The sequence below is a fragment of the Hypanus sabinus genome, chromosome 14 (assembly GCF_030144855.1).
Source record: "Hypanus sabinus isolate sHypSab1 chromosome 14, sHypSab1.hap1, whole genome shotgun sequence".
In the NCBI taxonomy this organism is placed as follows: Eukaryota; Metazoa; Chordata; class Chondrichthyes; order Myliobatiformes; family Dasyatidae; genus Hypanus; species Hypanus sabinus.
In genome coordinates this window covers 68,541,154-68,559,602 of record NC_082719.1, presented here as the reverse complement: position 1 = coordinate 68,559,602, position 18,449 = coordinate 68,541,154, and the positions used below count along the sequence as shown (strand labels likewise).

At 39.0% G+C, this 18,449-nt stretch overlaps 1 protein-coding gene across 2 annotated transcripts in view; it reads right to left on the bottom strand.

Moving 5' to 3' along the window:
* The window catches only part of il6st (interleukin 6 cytokine family signal transduce), a 94,310-nt gene extending 77,055 nt beyond the window's left edge, over positions 1-17,255 (bottom strand). Inside the window, exon 1 of one of the 2 annotated variants that reach the window (XM_059989387.1) lies at positions 16,921-17,255. The gene's annotated coding sequence lies outside the window, so the exon portion shown is untranslated. Of the gene's footprint in view, positions 1-2,253; positions 2,302-16,920 lie in introns of those variants that run through there. The other variant, XM_059989388.1, reaches the window with a different exon arrangement.
* Between the last annotated feature and the right edge of the window lie 1,194 nt (positions 17,256-18,449).

Below are 18,449 nucleotides of genomic sequence, written 5' to 3'. Positions count from 1 at the left end.
TTTAACAATATCCTCAACTTCTCCAGTTAGGCATTTCTCCAGTTAGAATGCAAATTGAATAATTAAAGTAACCATATTTATTAAAATTATTTGTTTGCTTGTAGATATTATTTTGTTTAATTTTCTAACTACTTGGCCAACTTGCTCCCCTGTAACTCTAACTGCTCCACTTATCTTCAGACTTGGACCAAAGAACTAAATTCCAGGTAAAGTGATAGTGAAATCAACTGACGTTGCGGTGTCAGAGATCACTGGTAAAATGAGGAAAATACTCCAATGGCCTGAGTCATACCATGTGCCAACAAATGTTCCAGTTCTTTAAGAGATCAATCATCCCACTCCCAAACTTTATTGGAGTCCCACAGTGCAGGGTCTTCAACAGTAACCAAGTTCTGTTGCTTTAGCAATATCCTTCCCTGCATCACAAGGTTAGAAGCGGTGCTTTTGCTGAAGACTGCACACATGTTGAAATCCATGAATAAATGAAGCACCTTCACTCAACAAGCCTAGACAACAATCATGCATTGACTGAGAAGTGTGGAAGATAACATTTATGCAAGAAAGGTGTCAGACAATGACAATCTCTAACAAGACAGATCTACCACCTACAAATAGTATCATCAACATCTGGCAAGTTTAGCAGCTCAACTGGATCAGCACCCGATTCTGTAGTTACAAGACACAGGATAGGCATTGTGGTAAGCCAAGTCAGGACTGTGGTGGAATACTTACTAATTACCTGATAAATATAGCCCCTATTCACCAAAAGGTGATTCAGGTGGCAGCTCAGTTCCACTTTCTCTGGACCAATTATAGATGTTAACCTCAGTGCCTTCATGTCCCAAAAGTGAATAAATAAATATTTTCAAGACAAAACTATCACCTTCAACTTTGAATTTGCAATAAATAATGGGATTTCCACATTACTTTTCAAAATAATGTCACACATTTTGCACCATGGTGCTGACGTACAGGAGAATATGCCCCCTGCTGTAAATCTTAATTAGTTGCCTTTTAGCACATTGTCACTCACTTATAAGAAACACAAAATGCTCCAGCGATTAAAAAGTAACAAAAAATTAGTAACTCGTCTCTTTTATATACAGGCTAGTCACAACTGTTTAATTTCAAACAAAATCTATGAGACACCTACACTTACCAGTAGTTTACCTTTCTTCACTCAACCTACAAAGCGCAGAGTAAACTCAATGGCTCAAGAGTGCAGTTGGGAGTTCTGCTTGAGCAAAACTGATCAAAACCACACAATTTTGCAACCGGAATTGCCATGCTAAGACCGCCCTCTCATTTGAGCACTGCTTTACATATTTATCAATGGTTATGCAGAAATAATGATCTCCTTATAGATATTTTTAAAATCATATCAATAGATAAATTCAATCCAAAGTTCAGATTAAATTTGTTAACAAAATACCTATGTCACATACAACACAGATTAATTTTCTTGGGGGCATATTCAATAAATCCATAATAGAATCAATTGAAGACTGCATCAACTTAGGCATTCAACCAGTGTGCACAAGATAACAAACTGTGCAAATACAAGAAAGAAAGAAATAATAATTATAATAATAAATAAGTAATAAGCATCAAGAACATGAGATGAAGGGTCCTTGAAAGTGAGACCATAGGTTGTGGGAGCATTTCAATAGTAGGGCAAGTAAAGCTGATCCTCTTTATATCCCCTCTGGTTCAAGAGCTTGATGGGTAGTAATTTTACCTGAACTTAGTGGTGAGAGTCCTGAGACTCCTGTACCTTCTTCCTGAAGTAGCAAGAAGGGAGGATGGCAGGGTGGTGGGGGGGGGGGGGGTCCTTGATGAATGCTACTTTCCTGCAACAATGCTTCATGTAGATGTGCTCAATGGTGAGCAGGACCTTCCCCATGATGGATTAGGCCATATCCACTACTTATGGTGGGCTTTTCCATCAGTGTTTCCATGCCAGGCTGTGATTCAACTAGCCACTATACTCTCCACCACAAATCCATCAGACAAAGTCCAATTCAGTTAACGTGAAATCTTGTCTTCAAATGTTCATACTTCCTTTGCTCAAAAAAAAAATTGCTAACTTGGGCAGAAGTCTACGAAGAGCTAGAGTTAAACACCAAGCTTTTAACCAAGGACTAGTTATTTGCAATATACAAGAAATCCATATTGTTGGGGAACCATAGAAATAAGGTTCCCTCAGCAATGAATAGTAACATTCCATGGGTTTATACTAATTACTTGCCATACCTGCATACTAAAGTTAAGAACGAGGCACTAGGACACCAGGATATCTTCACATCTCAGTGCTGAGCAATCTCACACTATTTAGACATCTGTCACCTCCTTTTCCCCCTCCCCCCACTATTATTAATTAACCAAACACTACCTATTAGGACAAAGGTTCACTTTTTTTAGCTGGGAATAAAAATACAGCAAAGAAACAACAGCACTGTTGTAAAATGAATGGCTGCCGATCCACTAATGATCTGATCAGTTACCATATTCTTACACAGTAATGGAATCCACCAAAAAAAATGCTAAAGGTTATTTGCTCTTGCTAATGTAACAGATTTCATTCAGATACAAATGCTTAATGATCTCTTAATGATTCTACTAGCAATGAAGTGGGAAAAAAATCTGGAAAAATAGAGGGACAGTATCAAATAAATGGCAAAAATTTTAGAAAGTGTCTCCACAAGTAGATGGCACAAATGCGTTCAAGTAGAAAAGCATGTTGAGAGAATGGTTAGTACAACATATGTCAACCTATGAATCATAACAGAGGCAGAGCCTAAAAAAGACATGAGTATAAAAACAGATTTATGTAGAACAGTGCAGAATGTTGGTTAGGACAACATACAAAATGCTGGAGAAACAAGTCAGGCAGCATCTATGGAGGAAAACAAAGTTCTAAGTAAATTATCAAAGTATATGACAGAACAGGTTGCCAACACTAATTCTCCTGCTAACCTTGCCCCTTTGCCTGGTTAGTCACTCCTCCTTGTTCTGTCCCTGGTCTAGTTTCCCCTAGTAGTTCACACACTTTGCCTTCCCGTTCTGCAGTTCTTGGGAGTTCACCATTTACACACTCTTAACAGTAAATCAATCGCTAGCTTGGCTAATCAAAACAATCCCTTCAGTTAACAAGCAAACATGAGGAAATCTGCAGCTGCTGGAAATTCAAACAACACACACAAAATGCTGGTGGAACACAGCAGGCCAGGCAGCATCTATAAGGAGAAGCACTGTCGACGTTTCGGGCTGAGACCCTTCGTCAGGACCTTCGTCAGGGTCTCGGCCTGAAACTTCGACGGTGCTTCTCCTTATAGATGCTGCCTGGCCTGCTGTGTTCCACCAGCATTTTGTGTGTGTTGTTCCTTCAGTTAACATGTTTTACTGGTGTACAACTCAAAAATAAAGATTATAAACTCAGGCATTTCAAACAATTTCATTTATTTTCACTCACACTGTTACATTGGTTTGCAGAGAGCAGGACAGCTCCTGCCACGCACATTACTTGTCTAAACACAGCACATTTCCTGGTTGATGTCACGGACCCAAAAGACCCGAGAGAGAGTTTGGAGCATCCAAAATAATACCTGGGTTAGTGGAAGTAAGCACTACCACTGGTGGGGAGGCATCATTCTTTTATATTTATTTGAGCATGTGGATACTGATCTGTAGATTTAACTAATGCATTTGTTGTGGAATAAGACTGTAAGAGTGTTAAAATCCCTGTTTAAAATGTTCCAGTTCTCCATATGAAATAATTATTATGTCTGGTCACATGATTGATTAATCCCCACCCCAGCCCAGGAAACCAACAGTAGAATTTTCTGGTCCTTCCAGGCCTGGCTTAAACCCTGGCTTTGCTAGCAAGGTGAGGAGTTTGGAATTGATGGCTGGTGAATAGTTGTTTATTTACATTGGCCTCTGTATATTTGTAAATTTTTTGTACATACATTTTTTTCCCCATTTGTCTACTTGTAAATATTTTCTTCACAACTTTTGGACAGCTTTTGCATTTTTTTTTCCAGTTGGCGGTAAATAAAACTCCTTACACTAACATATTGGAGTGACTTGCCATCTATTTTTTTCTCCTCCCAACTGTTTGTTGATCCTCATTGGGCACGTTTACCTACACCTGAGAGCAAGGTATGACAATCTATAGACAGTATATGTCACTACCCTGAGATTTATTTTCTTGTGGGCTGTGATGGTAAATACAAAGGAACACAAAAGAATGAAAAACCGCATGCAAGACAGACAAACAACCAATATGCAAAAGACAATAAACTGTGCATGTACAAAAAGAAAACAATAATAATAATAAATAAATGAGCAACATAGAAAACCTACAGCACAATACAGGCCCTTCGGCCCACAAAATTGTGCCGAACATGTCCCTGCCTTAGAAATTACTAGTTGAAGGTGAGTTCATAGGTTGTGGTAACAGTCAAGTGTTGGGGTAAGTGAAACTGAATGAAGTTATCTACTCTAGTTCAAAATCCTGATGGTTGAGGGGTAATAACTGTTCCTAAACCTGGTGGTGAATGTCCGGAGGCTCCTGTGTGGCTGTCAAATCCGATTAAAGTCACTCAGAGACCGTACAGGTATAAACTCTTTATTCAAAGCACCCGGGGCTTACTCAGTTAGTTGCTCAAACAAGAACAGTCTGTCTGTGACTGTTCCTGCCCGATCAACTAACAATTCCCCTTACAAAGCAGATATATTTGTTCAGATACTCCCCACACAAGACAGGCTGAAGCCGAAGTTATCCATTACATGACAGTCCCGAAAGACAAATTACAAAATAGGCATTATGGACAGAACATACACAAACAGGCTGGAGTGGTCCTATCTCTATGCATGAGTGCACAAGGAGATAAGCATCCAGAAACCCTAGCGAGCTATCTTCAAAAAGTAATATGGCTCAGCTTGGCTTAGCATATCTGTTGATCATCAGTGGGTTCATTTCAGAAAAAGATGCTGCTATTCTTTAACAAAGTGTTAACCCTTTTACATACTTTATCACCAGTACTTCCTGACAACTTCCTAATGAAAGGTCTCAGCCTAAAATGTCAACCATTTATTTCCGTCAAAGATGCTGCGTGATCTGCTGAGCTCCTCCAGCACGTGTGCATTGATCAAGATTTCCAGCATCTACAAAATTGCGCGATATTTTTTAGGACGTAGCTGAGACACTGCATCCAATTCAGGTTGTGCCATACTTTAGCAATAAAGATTCTGAAGAGGGCCAGAAGATTTCTAGAATTGTTCTATGAATGAATGAATGAATGAATGAGATTTCACCTCTGATTAGTAAGATGGTAAAGACTGATAGCATTGAATGTGGTGAATAATCCCGGCAATAGATGGTCCCAAGATTAGAGCACAGACCAGAATTCTGAGTAATGTATAGCATTTGGAAGGAAGGACTCTTTTTTTTAAACTTATTGTTTGGAATTTACAGTCTACAAAGTTATGGATATGGATGGTGCCAGCAACAGGTGAATTGAATAGGCAGTGAGGAACAATTGGCAAGACTCAGGAAAAGGAACTGAAGAGTACTTGTCTACTTGGAGCCAGCATAAACCTGTCTATATTTTAATATTCTGAATACACAGGAGCATATAGACTTTGATCCTGTTCTCAGCAAGTTATCGGGAATGTAGTCAATCATTTTTGGTTTGTTTATATTCTACAGCCATCTTATAATTTGAGAATTTTACAGTATAACTAGAGATATGCAATTTTAGTTTTGCAGGCACTAATGATCAAGATGATGGTGGCAAAAGATATAAGATTTAAAAACAAGGGTGGAAAATGTTTAATTGAAATTCAATCAGGAAGCATTGTGCAAGCCATGAAGAATTTAATGAATGAATCTGTGAAACTTCTTACAAAATAGCATATGGTCATTTATAACAGCACAAAAGATGAGAATGGAATTACCAAGAGGTAATAAGTATATTAGTCCAGGATTGGCTGACACATACCATGTTACAGAAATGGGAAGCTAGTTAGATTGAATTACCTTTAGAAAACAAGACAACAGGATTGTTATTTTCCCTTCTTCCTAGCTGGACAGTCTGCCTAGCTTGCTCATTGCTGGAATTGACCCAACTGGCATCAGGGTCTAGTGGTGAAAAACAGTTTTTCTTGACATAATCATACGTACACATTCCAAACTTCAGCACAGTCAAACTGCCCAAGGCTGCTGTAAAGATAACACTATTAGCAATCTCAATGTGTTTCAGATTGTCCAAGGAAATTCAATCTTTTCCTATTGATTCCCAGCAGTATAACATGAGTAATGCTCCCTGGAACCCACAGAACTGTCATCAATTCGTCAGAAGTCCTGTGTTTTGTCTAACATCTGATCATCAGATGAAGGAACTAGCCCACTTCAAGGTCTATGAATGAATACATATATGCTTTCTGTCAAGGACCTATGGAATTAGGTCTATCACAGTCCAATTCTTTGTAATTAAAGCATATTGTCTGCATTAAGGTTTGTTCTGTTTACAGCCAGAAATGCATTTATAGGAGCGACTGCCTAGTTTTTGACATTTCTGTACATAGTGTTCACTTGAATTCAACATTTGGCAACACTTTGTACTTAAGTAGCACACAGGAAGAAAAAGAAAATCTGGAAGTCATCTTGGTATTTTTCAAAAATAAATGCATATAAGATCTCCCATGTTTTCAAATCAACTCAACTCCATAACTTATTTATATTACTATTAATGATTAATGGCTAGTTGAAAAATAAGTTTACTAAACCTTACTTCAAAATGTTCCCCACCCCAATGACCCAACTGAAAATTTTCAAGAAAATTATGGTCTATATTTGGTTAAATACTGCAATAAAAACAAATTTAATTCTTCTTGGTCTGAGTATATACTCTATTCCTCTTTCTAAATTCTGTCTTTAATCTACAGTATTTTCTCCCTCCATTTCTGATTAACATATGTATCTGCTCATGACAAAAACCTCTCTGTACTGATTAACTTCGAAAATAGAAAAATTGCGTCAACTTTATTAAAAAGGCAAAAATTAAACATTTCAGACTTCAAAATAATTTGTTTGCTTAGAGACATTTAACCCAAAATATACATTTAAGCAAAAACACTGTGTCCAGAAAAAAAAACCTTACACATATTTTCAGACTTTCATTTGTTTTTGAATTTAGCTTTCTGGTGCCAGGTGCTCTTGCACATTTTTCAGGCTGACATACCAGCTTCACTCACAGATTGGAGAACATGCTATTTCCAGATTCAATATATTACCGTAGTTATTATAAAGCTATGACCTCATACTTATGCTCATCATATTTTTAGATAAAATGCTTTCGTCAAATATGAACAATGACTACAATTAGTGTAATATGTTTAACTGCACAGCAATGTTGTCTCTGAGTGGATCCAGAAACAAAAAAAAGATAAATTGAAACTTTTTCCCTCCCCAAATCAATTTCATATCTTAATTTTGGCTAGCAATCTGTGAATTCTGTAAGGGTGTATCCTGCTACCCGATTGGTCATTCTGAGTTATAACAAATCTGCTCTGCCCTGCCATCCCTACATTACTGTGCTGGGAACCTGATTGAAATCCCTGCACACTACTAGTCCTACTCCAGAGATGGAGGAACAGTAGCTCATGCCTCAGCACATAGAAACTGCCTGCTGAAATGTGGGTTTTGGGGGTTGTTTTATGCATGGTATGGTGAGTATGGGCCATTGCTGGGGAGTACTGAATACATTAAAATCTGAACAGTGGTATCAAAGTCTTTCTCTTCATGCTGTTGGTTTGGCTGGATGGCAGGAGGCAAAGTGTGAATAAAGGAGCCTTTTCTGTTCAGCTGCCGATGACTAGTGGTGGTTTGCAGGGTTGTGTTGGGAACGCTTCTGTTCAAGCTACATGTCAATGATTTGGATGACAGAATTGATGGCTTAGCAGTCAAGTTTACGGATGATACAAAAGAGAGGTGTAGGGACAGGAAGTGTTGAGATAGCAGAGAGTCTGCAAAGAGTAGACAAATTAGGAGCATGGCAAAGTGCAGATGGAATATATAGTGCAGGGAAATGTATGGTTATGTACTTTGGTAGAAGGAATAAATGCATAGACTATTTTTTAAATGGGGGAAAATTCAGAAATCAGAGGTGCAAAGGGGTTTGCGAGTCCTCATGCAGAATTCCCTTAATGTTAACTTGTAGGTCGAGTCGGTAGTAAGGAAGGCAAATGCAATGTTAGCAGTTATTTCAAAAGGACTAGAATATAAAAGGATGTAATGCTGAGGCTTTATAAGGCATGAAATGACTGTACTTGGAGCATTGCCCTTATCTAAGAAAGGAAGTGCTGGTGTTATGAGCATGATCGCAGGAATGAAAGGATTAACATATGAGGAGTGTGATGATTCTGGGCCTGCATTCACTAGAGTTTAGAAGAATGAGTGGGGTATCTCACCGAAACCTATCAAATACTGAAATGCCTAGATAAAGTAGGTATGGAGAGGATGTTTCTTATGGGGGGAGGGGGGGGGAAAGAAGAAGGGTGGGAGTCTAGGACCAGAGGGCACAGCCTCTGAATAGGAGTCCCTTTAGAACAGATATGAGGGTGAATTTCTTTAGCCACAGGGTGCTAAATCTCTGGAACTCATTGCCACAGAAGGTTGTAGAGGTGAAGTCATTGGGTATAGGTAAAGCGAACATTGATAGGTTCTCAATTAGTGAAGGCAAAGGTTATGGGGAGAAGGCAGGAGAATGGGATTGAAAGGGATAATATATCAGCTACGATTGGATGGCAGAGCAGACTCTGAGCCAAACGGACCTAATTCTGCTCCTATGCTTATGGTCTGATGGTACCAGTGTGGGTAGGGGCTCATGCCAGGTTCCTGGAATAGCAGCAAACAGCAGCAGGAATGCAAGGGATTTGCTCTGTTCCCAAAGATCAATTGGATATCTTTTTGGAAGTTTGGCCATTATGTGGAAAGAACAGCAAGAGTAATCTAAAAATCAATGCTATGTGGGATAGTGCCAAGGATTTTTCTAGTATTACTGGATCCACCTTACTAATAGAAGATGAGTAGAGAAGATGGTGGCGCGATGTAGCGCACAGTGGCCACTCCAGGATGAATATCTGTTATCTGTCAAGTAGGATGCCGTGTACAATCCTGATTTGATGGAGATGGATGTGAAAAGCAACGGCTGGTGAAACTTCTGAAATGCCTATTTCGCTGCCACTGCCTCCGTGCGATTGAAAAATCTCCAGAGAGGAAGGCCCCGAATACTTGGCTTTGATCTGTTGTTTGGCGGCTGGGGCCAGGGTCGAAGCGCTTGGCAGAGATGGAGCTCGGTGCTCCGAGGGCTGGTCGGAGGCTCGAAGTTTTCGGACGGACTCAAAGTTGGCTGTGGTTGGATGCTTCCAGGGTGCTGCATCAGCAAGTTTGCGGCGCTGGAGGCTCATGGCAGGAAGGGTTTGTCTTCCTTCTACCATCTGCGTGAGATGATGGGCTATCGGGGACTTAGAGACTTTTTTTTTACCCAGCCAATGGTCTGCTCTTTATCAAATTACGGTATTGCTTTGCACTGTTGTACCTATGTTATAATTATGTGGTTTTTGTCAGTTAGTCTTGGTCTGTCTTGTGTTTCTGTGATATCATACTGGAGGTACATTGTATCATTTCTTAATGCATGCATTACTAAATGACAATAAACAAGGACAGAGTGTCCTCATAACCTAATCTAATCTAATCTAATAACAACCATCATTGTCTTGTTCACTTTGGTTTTCTCTCAAATGATGTGTAATAATGCAAACTTGGCTATGTTCTGGATATAGTGCCACAAAGCAATGCCACACAAGCCCTGAGAACCATCCACACTTCAATGCTCAATTTGAGGAAAAGAAGGATCATTAAGATCAGCTCCAGTAAAGTGATGCATGTGAGAAGACTGAACTATAATTTCTGGCACCAGCCAAGATCCAGCCTACTAATTCATTAAAATAACTGTTCTCTTATTAAGCCTAGAGTTCTACATGCTTTAAACATATGAGTTTGGTGTTTAGCTCTAACCACAATTAGAACACAAGAACTTAAGAAATAAGAGCAGGAGAAGGCCACCTGGCCCATCGAGCCTGCTACACCATTCAATAAGATCATGGCTGATCTGGTTACGGACTCATCTCCACCTACCTGCCTTTTCCCCATAACCCTTAATTCCCCTACTTTGCAAAAATCTATCCAACCTTGTCTTAAATATACTTACTGAGGTAGAATCCACTGCTTCCTTGGGCACAGAATTCTACAGATTCACCACTCTCTGGGAAAAGCAGTTTCTCCTCATCTCCCCCAAATCTTGAGGCTATGTCCCGTAGTCCTAGTCTCACCTACCATTCCTGCCTCCATCTTATCTATCCCTTTCATAGTCTTATGTTTCTATAAGATCTTATCTCATTCTTCTGAATTCCATGGAGTATGGTCCCAGCTGACTCAATTTCTCCTCAATGTTTTTAAAAACAAAAGAGTACAAGATTATTGATCAGGAATGAAATACCAAAAAGACAAGTGAAAAGGAAATAATCTATGACTCGCCTTCAACTTTATGCATTTTTCCACATCACCCAAATAAATGCTAATTGCCACAGGTGCCAACAAATGTCATGAAAAGATTTCACAAATATTAAGAGTGCATGCATTAGGAAACCAGTGTATGCAGGTTTTCCATTTGGGAATTATTAATTACTTATTAATACTACTGCAACCATCTCAAGTTAAGCAAGAAAGTTGATGTTTACATGTGACATTTAAAGAACATGCACAAAAGAGAATACAGTATAAATTTAGTAGTATGGGAGAAGGTATTAAAATGGGGCAAAGAAGGGATCCAAGGATTAAAGTTCTGTCCTTAATGATGCAGAACCAGTGAAGGTTGATGTGTAGGCACGAAGACTATGCCTATAGGAAGAACAATTTTCTTTGTGAAGTGGGCAACAATAGCAAATTTGAAATTCACCAATTCTGTCATGAATTTTGAAAAAAACTGAAATGTTGGCTGTTTATTTCCACATTGCTCCTACGGTGTTTCGTGTTATTTACACAGATACTTTCTTTTTACAATATTTTTATTCAGGAAAAAAAACAAGATTTACAGAGTGCAACACATAGATACATCTCAACATAACTAGTGTACATTCATATATTGTAATAAAATTGATCAAAATGTTATAGCATAACACATAAAGGTATACCACTCTGTAATCAAAAATTTAAAGATAGATCATACATCACAAAATAAATTTTTTATATATAAAAAAGTCAACCCCCTACCAACTACTAAAGAAAAAAGCAGATGGATGATAATGGATAATTAGAAAAAAAACCATATTAGCTTAAGATAAGATAAAAATATACATAAAAGTCTGTTGACTGTTTAATTTTATAAATTGGAAAAGCAATTTAGGAAAGGTCCCCAGATATCATAAAAAGATTGTTTTGAATTTAAGACAGAGCAGCGAATCTTTTCTAAATTTAAATAAGACATAATATCAAGTAGCCATTGAAGATGTGTAGGAGTAGACTCCTTCCATTTAAGCAGATACTTCCTGAACTGAATGTTTTCAGCACTTTTATTTCAGATTGCTGGCACTGACAGATTTTTTTTTTTGATTTTTAATAGCAAAGCTGACATTTGTTAACAATCTTTAATATGCTCTGCAAATGTGTTAATGTGCCTTCCTCACTGTGATGCTAGTTTACAGTAAACTGTCTGCTACATTCTTATGCAAGCTATCTACCTGTCATTTACTCATGATTGTGAACCGAACAACACTGACACATAAAGGTCCTGACTCTTGAACTTAAACTGAAAACTTGGCCAAAAAAATATACATCTATAATGAATGGACCTCTAAAAGAGAGACTCCAACAATTCATTTCTGCAATGATGCAACTGTTGACCAATCCACTCACCCCCTCCCCTCACTGCAACATGGAGGTCTCATTAACACAACTAACATGTTGAATGCATTCACTGTCTAATACAGGCATGGGGAAACTACAGCCCGCGGGCCATATGCGGCCCGTTAAGCTTTTTAATCCGGCCCGCAGAACTTGATGAAATTATATTAATAAACCTCGTTAACGTTTTTTTCCCGCAATTCTGGCGTTTTCCCAATAGATGACACACTCTATATACATTGACCTTTGTTGAGGTGCAGCGTATTACTCCACATTTGCGCTTTACTCTTTGTTCAGCTCGACCTATTTGTGTGAACAGGCATTCAGCATCATGAACATCAACAAAGCCAGCCACAGATCCAAGTTAACTGACCAACACCTCAGATCCATCCTGAGAATCGCCACAACAAAACTAAATCCAGACTATGATGCGCTGGCTAAAAAGGGAGACCAACAACACTGTTCCCACTGAAATTAAAAAAGTTTCTTTGTTGTGTTATGTAAAAAATGCATTTGAAAATATTTTTTTCAATAAGCCTTACATGTTGCATGTCATTTCTGTTAAGTGATGGACATGAGTAGTGCGCAGGTGCACGTACGTTCTCAAAATAAAAAATGCGCTCCAGATCAAATAACGCGCTCCGCATACTGGCGCGCTGTCATTGTTCTGTCTTCGTGCTGGTCGTTGTTGAGTTTTGGCACAGGGGACAATTGAATAAGAAGGAGCAGGACAAGTAGACCTGCATCTCCTACCGTTTTTGAAATAAAGACAGTCAGGAGGAGAATGATGATGATAATATCTTGAAGGATAACAGAATTTTCAGTGCTTTAAAATAATAACTGTTACTATTAAAAAAAGCTGTATTTTATTCATTTAATTTTCGGTGTTTTAAAAGTCATTTCAATAAATAGCTAAATACCATGGGACTTCAAAGACAGATATTTTGTTGTAATGCATTTGTTCATTTTCAATTGAAATTAAAGCACATGTTCTCTACATATCCCATGATATTTTATTTTCTCTTATGAGGTGTATTACCAAAACACTCCATCCATCTGCTCCTGGTCCGGCCCCCCTGTCAAATTTTAGAACCCTTTGTGGCCCACAAGTCAAAAAGTTTGCCCACCCCTGGTCTAATGTATAGTGAAAACAGGGAATTTTCCCCTTCAAAAAGATTTACTGGGGTGGTGGGGCAAATATTGAACGCATTTCATAAGGAGATAGATTTCTAGGCATAAAAGGCTTCAAGAAATACAAGGAGAAAGTGGGAACATAATATTGAGATTGAGAACCAGTCCATGATTATACTGAACGGGGGAACAGGTTACAAGGGCCAAATGGCATACCATTCTATTCTTGTTTCAAAATTTCTAGGACAGTTTTTAACATATTTAATTTTAAATAACAAAGGATTGTTTAAGTGATGTCACAGGAGTTTTTTTTGCATGGACCCTTTGACATGTAATAACAGCACTCAATGGATGGTCCAATTGTCCATTATCAATCACCTTTCTGGAAAACTACTCAGTGAACTTTAACAATAGGTGAACATCCCATGCTTATTTGCACCAACAAATGCAAAGTTTCAAACTGTTATGGAATCTGAACTCAAATTCATTCAACATCTTACTTCTCTGAAATACAGTACTTCATACATGAATTAAAGCTTATATCATCTAAAACTCTTGACACTAAAAGAGCGTCTCTTAACCTACTGGAGCTGCCTGTTTCCTACCATGCAGAAAGGTATTACTGGCCACATATCAAAACTATTTCCACATATCAAAATCCCAGACTTATCAATAAACAGGAGATTCTGCAGATGCTGGAAATCCAAAGTAACACACAAAATACTGGAGGAACTCAGCAGGTCAGGCTGCATCTATTCAGAGGAAGAAAGTTGATGTTTCAGACCGAGATCCTTCATCAGGACTTGAAGGGTCTCGGCCTGAAATGTCAACTCTTTAATCCTCTAGCATTTTGTGTGTTATCCCAGACGTAATGCTTGGCCTGTCACAGTTTAGCACAGTGAAGAATACAGTCCCATCACATATGACCGGATACACCATTCATTTCACCAGGTTATTGTGGTGAAAGGCCATGTATTTTTCGTTTTTACAATTTTTATGCCTGTAATTATTTTAGTGTACAAAAGCTTAAATTTTAATATTTTTAATAATTTTGCATAGAATGAGGATCAACATTCCAGATATTAGAACATTAAAAAAAGTTTTACTTTATCAGAAGGGTAAGATCTATCCCCGGCTTTGGCTTCTGCTCACAATTTCTTTTGCATCCTGGGAACACTACTTCAGCAGTACAGTACCCAAAGCCTATTCATTGCTAAAAGGTCTTAATTACACTTTAATTGATTTTTCCAATGTGTGGAGTTAGCTGGAACAGCATACCTTACTTCTCCTAGTTAAGTATGGATGGTATGGACTGCGAATTGAGAATCTAGCCTGACTGATCGCATTCAACAAGGTAAATAAAGAATTAGAAATGATGCATGGCAATTCTGACAACAAATATGATTATTTCAGTTATTTACAATGTTGTACTTTTTAAACAAAATTACATCTTGTCCAATGACCAAATTAGATGATGAGTGAGCATAGACTAGATATGGAAATCAAACAACCTGTAAAAGATAACTCATCGACTTTTTTTAAAAACCATGCTCAAGATGATAAAACGGAATATTTTGAATAAGGGTATTATTCCTCCAATTTGCTTCTCCTCCAAAAGGTAAAATTGAATGTAAAAGAAAACAGAACATTCTTGAAAAGGGAAGTTACAAGAATATTGAGAAATTACTAATTGTATTGCTTGTTCAAAGAGTTGATGCCAGAACAATACACTGATTAATCTTCTGTTGTGGTACAAGATTCTATCAAAGAATGGTTTAGTATGGGAGGAGATCATTCAAACCTGACTCTGTGGGACTATTCAAGATCAATACAGCTACACCTGCCATCTTATCCTCTCTGCATCACTCTACAAATTCTTGCTATATACTTATCAACCTCCCTTTTTAATACTATAATAGAATTCATCTTCATTACTGGCCCTGGTAACCAGACCCAAACTTTTGACTATGTAAAAGGAATAGTTCCTCTTGCCGGTTTTGATTCTTCTACCAATCATCTTTATTCTTCACCCCTTAAGTTCCCGACCCACCACTGTTACCATCAAATGTAAATTTTATTTACCCGTCTATGCGCTTCATGATTTTAAGTATCTCTAGTTGATAAGAGTATCAACTTCTCCTGTCTCTCCCCACATATTCAAAACCCCTCATCCTCAATCATTTTAGTATATACCTTCTCTACCCTCTCCAAAGAACAAGTTTGGCAGCACACTGACATTTCAATCTTATGCTTGCTGCACAGGTGTACTTCACTTCCAAAGTTACCACAGCAGTGAAGTTTATCTTCATGACTAATGAGAAAATGTTCAAAATACAACAACTACACTCCAGAATTCAGGTTACTCAAATCTGAAAAAGTTCATCTGCAGTGTACAAATACAAGTAAAACCTGCATGTGTTCAGGGATCAACATTCAAGCCAAAATCGCAATTTCTGAATTAAAAGAGAGGATGGGCTTAACACTTATAATCTACAAGTCAAAGATTCTCTATTAATCTACCCATACTGCACATTGCCCTCTGACTACAAAGGGTCATGGCAAAACTCTGGAAGGTATGGACATCTCTTGCCAAAGGCAGACAATGATGGGAGTTTATCAAAAGCAAGCACAGACTTGGTTAATTGTGGAAAAGAACACCTGCCATTCAAGCCTTTACACATGGCACTAAACTCCTAGCTTAGTAGGTAACTGTGAGGTCTACTCTCTTTTATACTTCTGTACAGATAGAGTTACTGGGGAAATATAACCAGCGGATTATAGTATCAGCCAAATGCACTTCACAATCAAATGAACTAATGTCAAACTCCTCTTGTAAGCAAACTGCCCCAGTATTGAATCTTTAGACACTCAGCTACATTGATCAGATGACAATCCTTGCATGCAAGACAGCAGATTCCCAAAACATACACAATGCGAAAGAAATGTTTCAAAAAACATCAAGATTAAGCTTAGTCTCCTTGAATAAAAGGAGTGAAGTCACTCACTCTTGGGAGACTACAGGCTGTGAATGCTCCAAATGGGAGAAGGAGCATGCAAGATGGTTTTGAAAATACATAGACCCTGTGTAATCAGAGGAAGAAGCTATCCCTTCAGTCACCTGCCTCGTTGTCGCAAAATAGCAATGCTTACACCTGAGAGCCACAAGTTCAAACAAGTTAGTCACAAGGAAGCAGACATCGTGGGTTTTCTTCAGGTGCTCCGGTTTCTTCTCACAGTCCAAAGACGTACCGGTTGGTAGGTTAACTGGTCATTGTAAGTTATCCCGTGATTATGCTAGGGCTGGACTGGGGTATCGCTGGGCGGCGTGGTTTGGCGGGCCGGAAGGGCCTTTCACACCGTACTTCAATAAGTTAATAAATAAATAAATAAAGCAAACGATTTGGCACAGAGGGAGCAACAGGAATGGACGTCACAGGTAGTCAGCCCCACAACTATCATCTTGGGTATATTTAAACAATTAATTCTCCTCAAAATTAGCTATTAGTTCAAAAATGAATTGGAATATCGAGGATCTGACAGCCGTCAGGAAAACACAATGTTATTTTTAACTTCATTATCAGTACTGACGTCCTCGAGAATGAGGACACTTGTTACGACTGGGCTTTGAAAACTAAAACATAATCCAACAGTCTCAGCAAACCAATGGGAATTCCTTGTTTCAGAATGCAAGTAGTTTAGCACACCAGATTGGCATCGGGTGTCACACTGTATTGCGAAAATGCCGGGGCCAACATTGAACCAAGCGTACAGAGGGAGAAAATACCAGTGACCGGAACATAACGTCCAGCTAATGCGCTCACCTGATTTAAGTAGGTTTAAAAACAACAATCCACTCTGCTGAACCACTTCCACGGACCGATCCCGTTGCCCTCCTCATCCGCATAACGAGCCGCCCTCCAGGGCTCCAGAAGCTCAGCCTTACTGGAAACTGGGCAGACGTGACGTAACGTCCCCGCACCAAACGCGCGGCCCGATGCGCACGAGGGCGTCAGTTGAGTCATTACGAAACTGCCCGTTGGCAGCAACGCCCCAAGGCCAAGGCCGTACGTAAAATCTGTTGACGTGCTATTGATTTTATGCGGGACCATGCGAACAGAATTTAATTTATTGTGTTACTTCTTTTTCCCAGCAATAATTAAAAGTTCCACAGAAGCGCAACATAGGCCGCACGGAGTTTGTAAGCGGCTGATTGACCCGCCCCAGGCCCCGCGTACCGCAATGACGCTATGCCTTGTCCACACTTGTATTCTGTAATTGCTCTGCCTTTTACGGTGAAAGCATCTTCATCCAAATGTCTCCTGTTTCTCTTTCAACTGGAAAGCGCAACAAAGTACATTCGACACTTACTACTTTTGTTTCAAATTTCTATCAGCTGCAGATTTTCTTGTGCCCCAGTGGTTTTCAGTGCCAGCAGCGCCTTTGTGTTATGTGGCCGGCCATGGGTCAGAGATTCCCTGTCCTGGAAGGTCACTGATGCAAGATATTTAACTTCTTCAGTCTTCACTGAGTTGCTTGATTGCTATTTATTTATTTAATAAAATATCGATAAGTTGTATTTTTAAATAATCTTTAAGATTCAGGATGACTTTTCCAGTTTGAAATAATAGTGCTGGAAACACCAGCAAGTCAGGTGGAGTTAAATAGATAAAGAAAGTTAACCTTTCAGGTAAAACATTCATCAGCCCAATGTGCTGAACATTTTCAACAGGTTATGGTTTAATTTCAGACTTACAGCAACTGCAGTTCTTTTAATTTGCATGTGTTCTTTCCACCCTAGTTCTGTGAGTTAGGAAAATGAGACATATGCATACTCAACCACAGGTGGGGCAAGGGCAAAGGTGTTCGTGGTTGTGTAGATTGTGAGTTGGATCATTTTTTCTGCAATTTCTGCTAGATTTCCACTTTTACTGAATGGATCTGAGGTTTTAATTTTTATCTCCAAGTGCTATGACATAATCTATGTCTGGGAAGGGATAACATTTTGGGGGAAATCAGTATGTCGGGCAGCATCTATGGAGGGAACATTTTGAGCCAAGACCCTTCATCAGGACCGTAAAGGAAGGGGGCAGAGGGCAAAATACGAAGGTGAAGGGAAGGGGAGTCGTAGAAGCTGGCAGGTGATAGGTGGAAGAGGCAAAGGGCTAAAGACAGAATCTGATGACAGTGGAGTAAAGGGAAGGAGGTGGGAAACCAGATGGAGGTGATAGGTCATGAGTGTGGGAGGAAAAGAGAGGGGCAAGAGGGCCACTAGAATGGGGAAAAATAGAAAGGGCAGGGTGTTGCTTCTGTGTTAGGGTCTTGGCTTGTTTACTTCTTTCGATAGATGCTG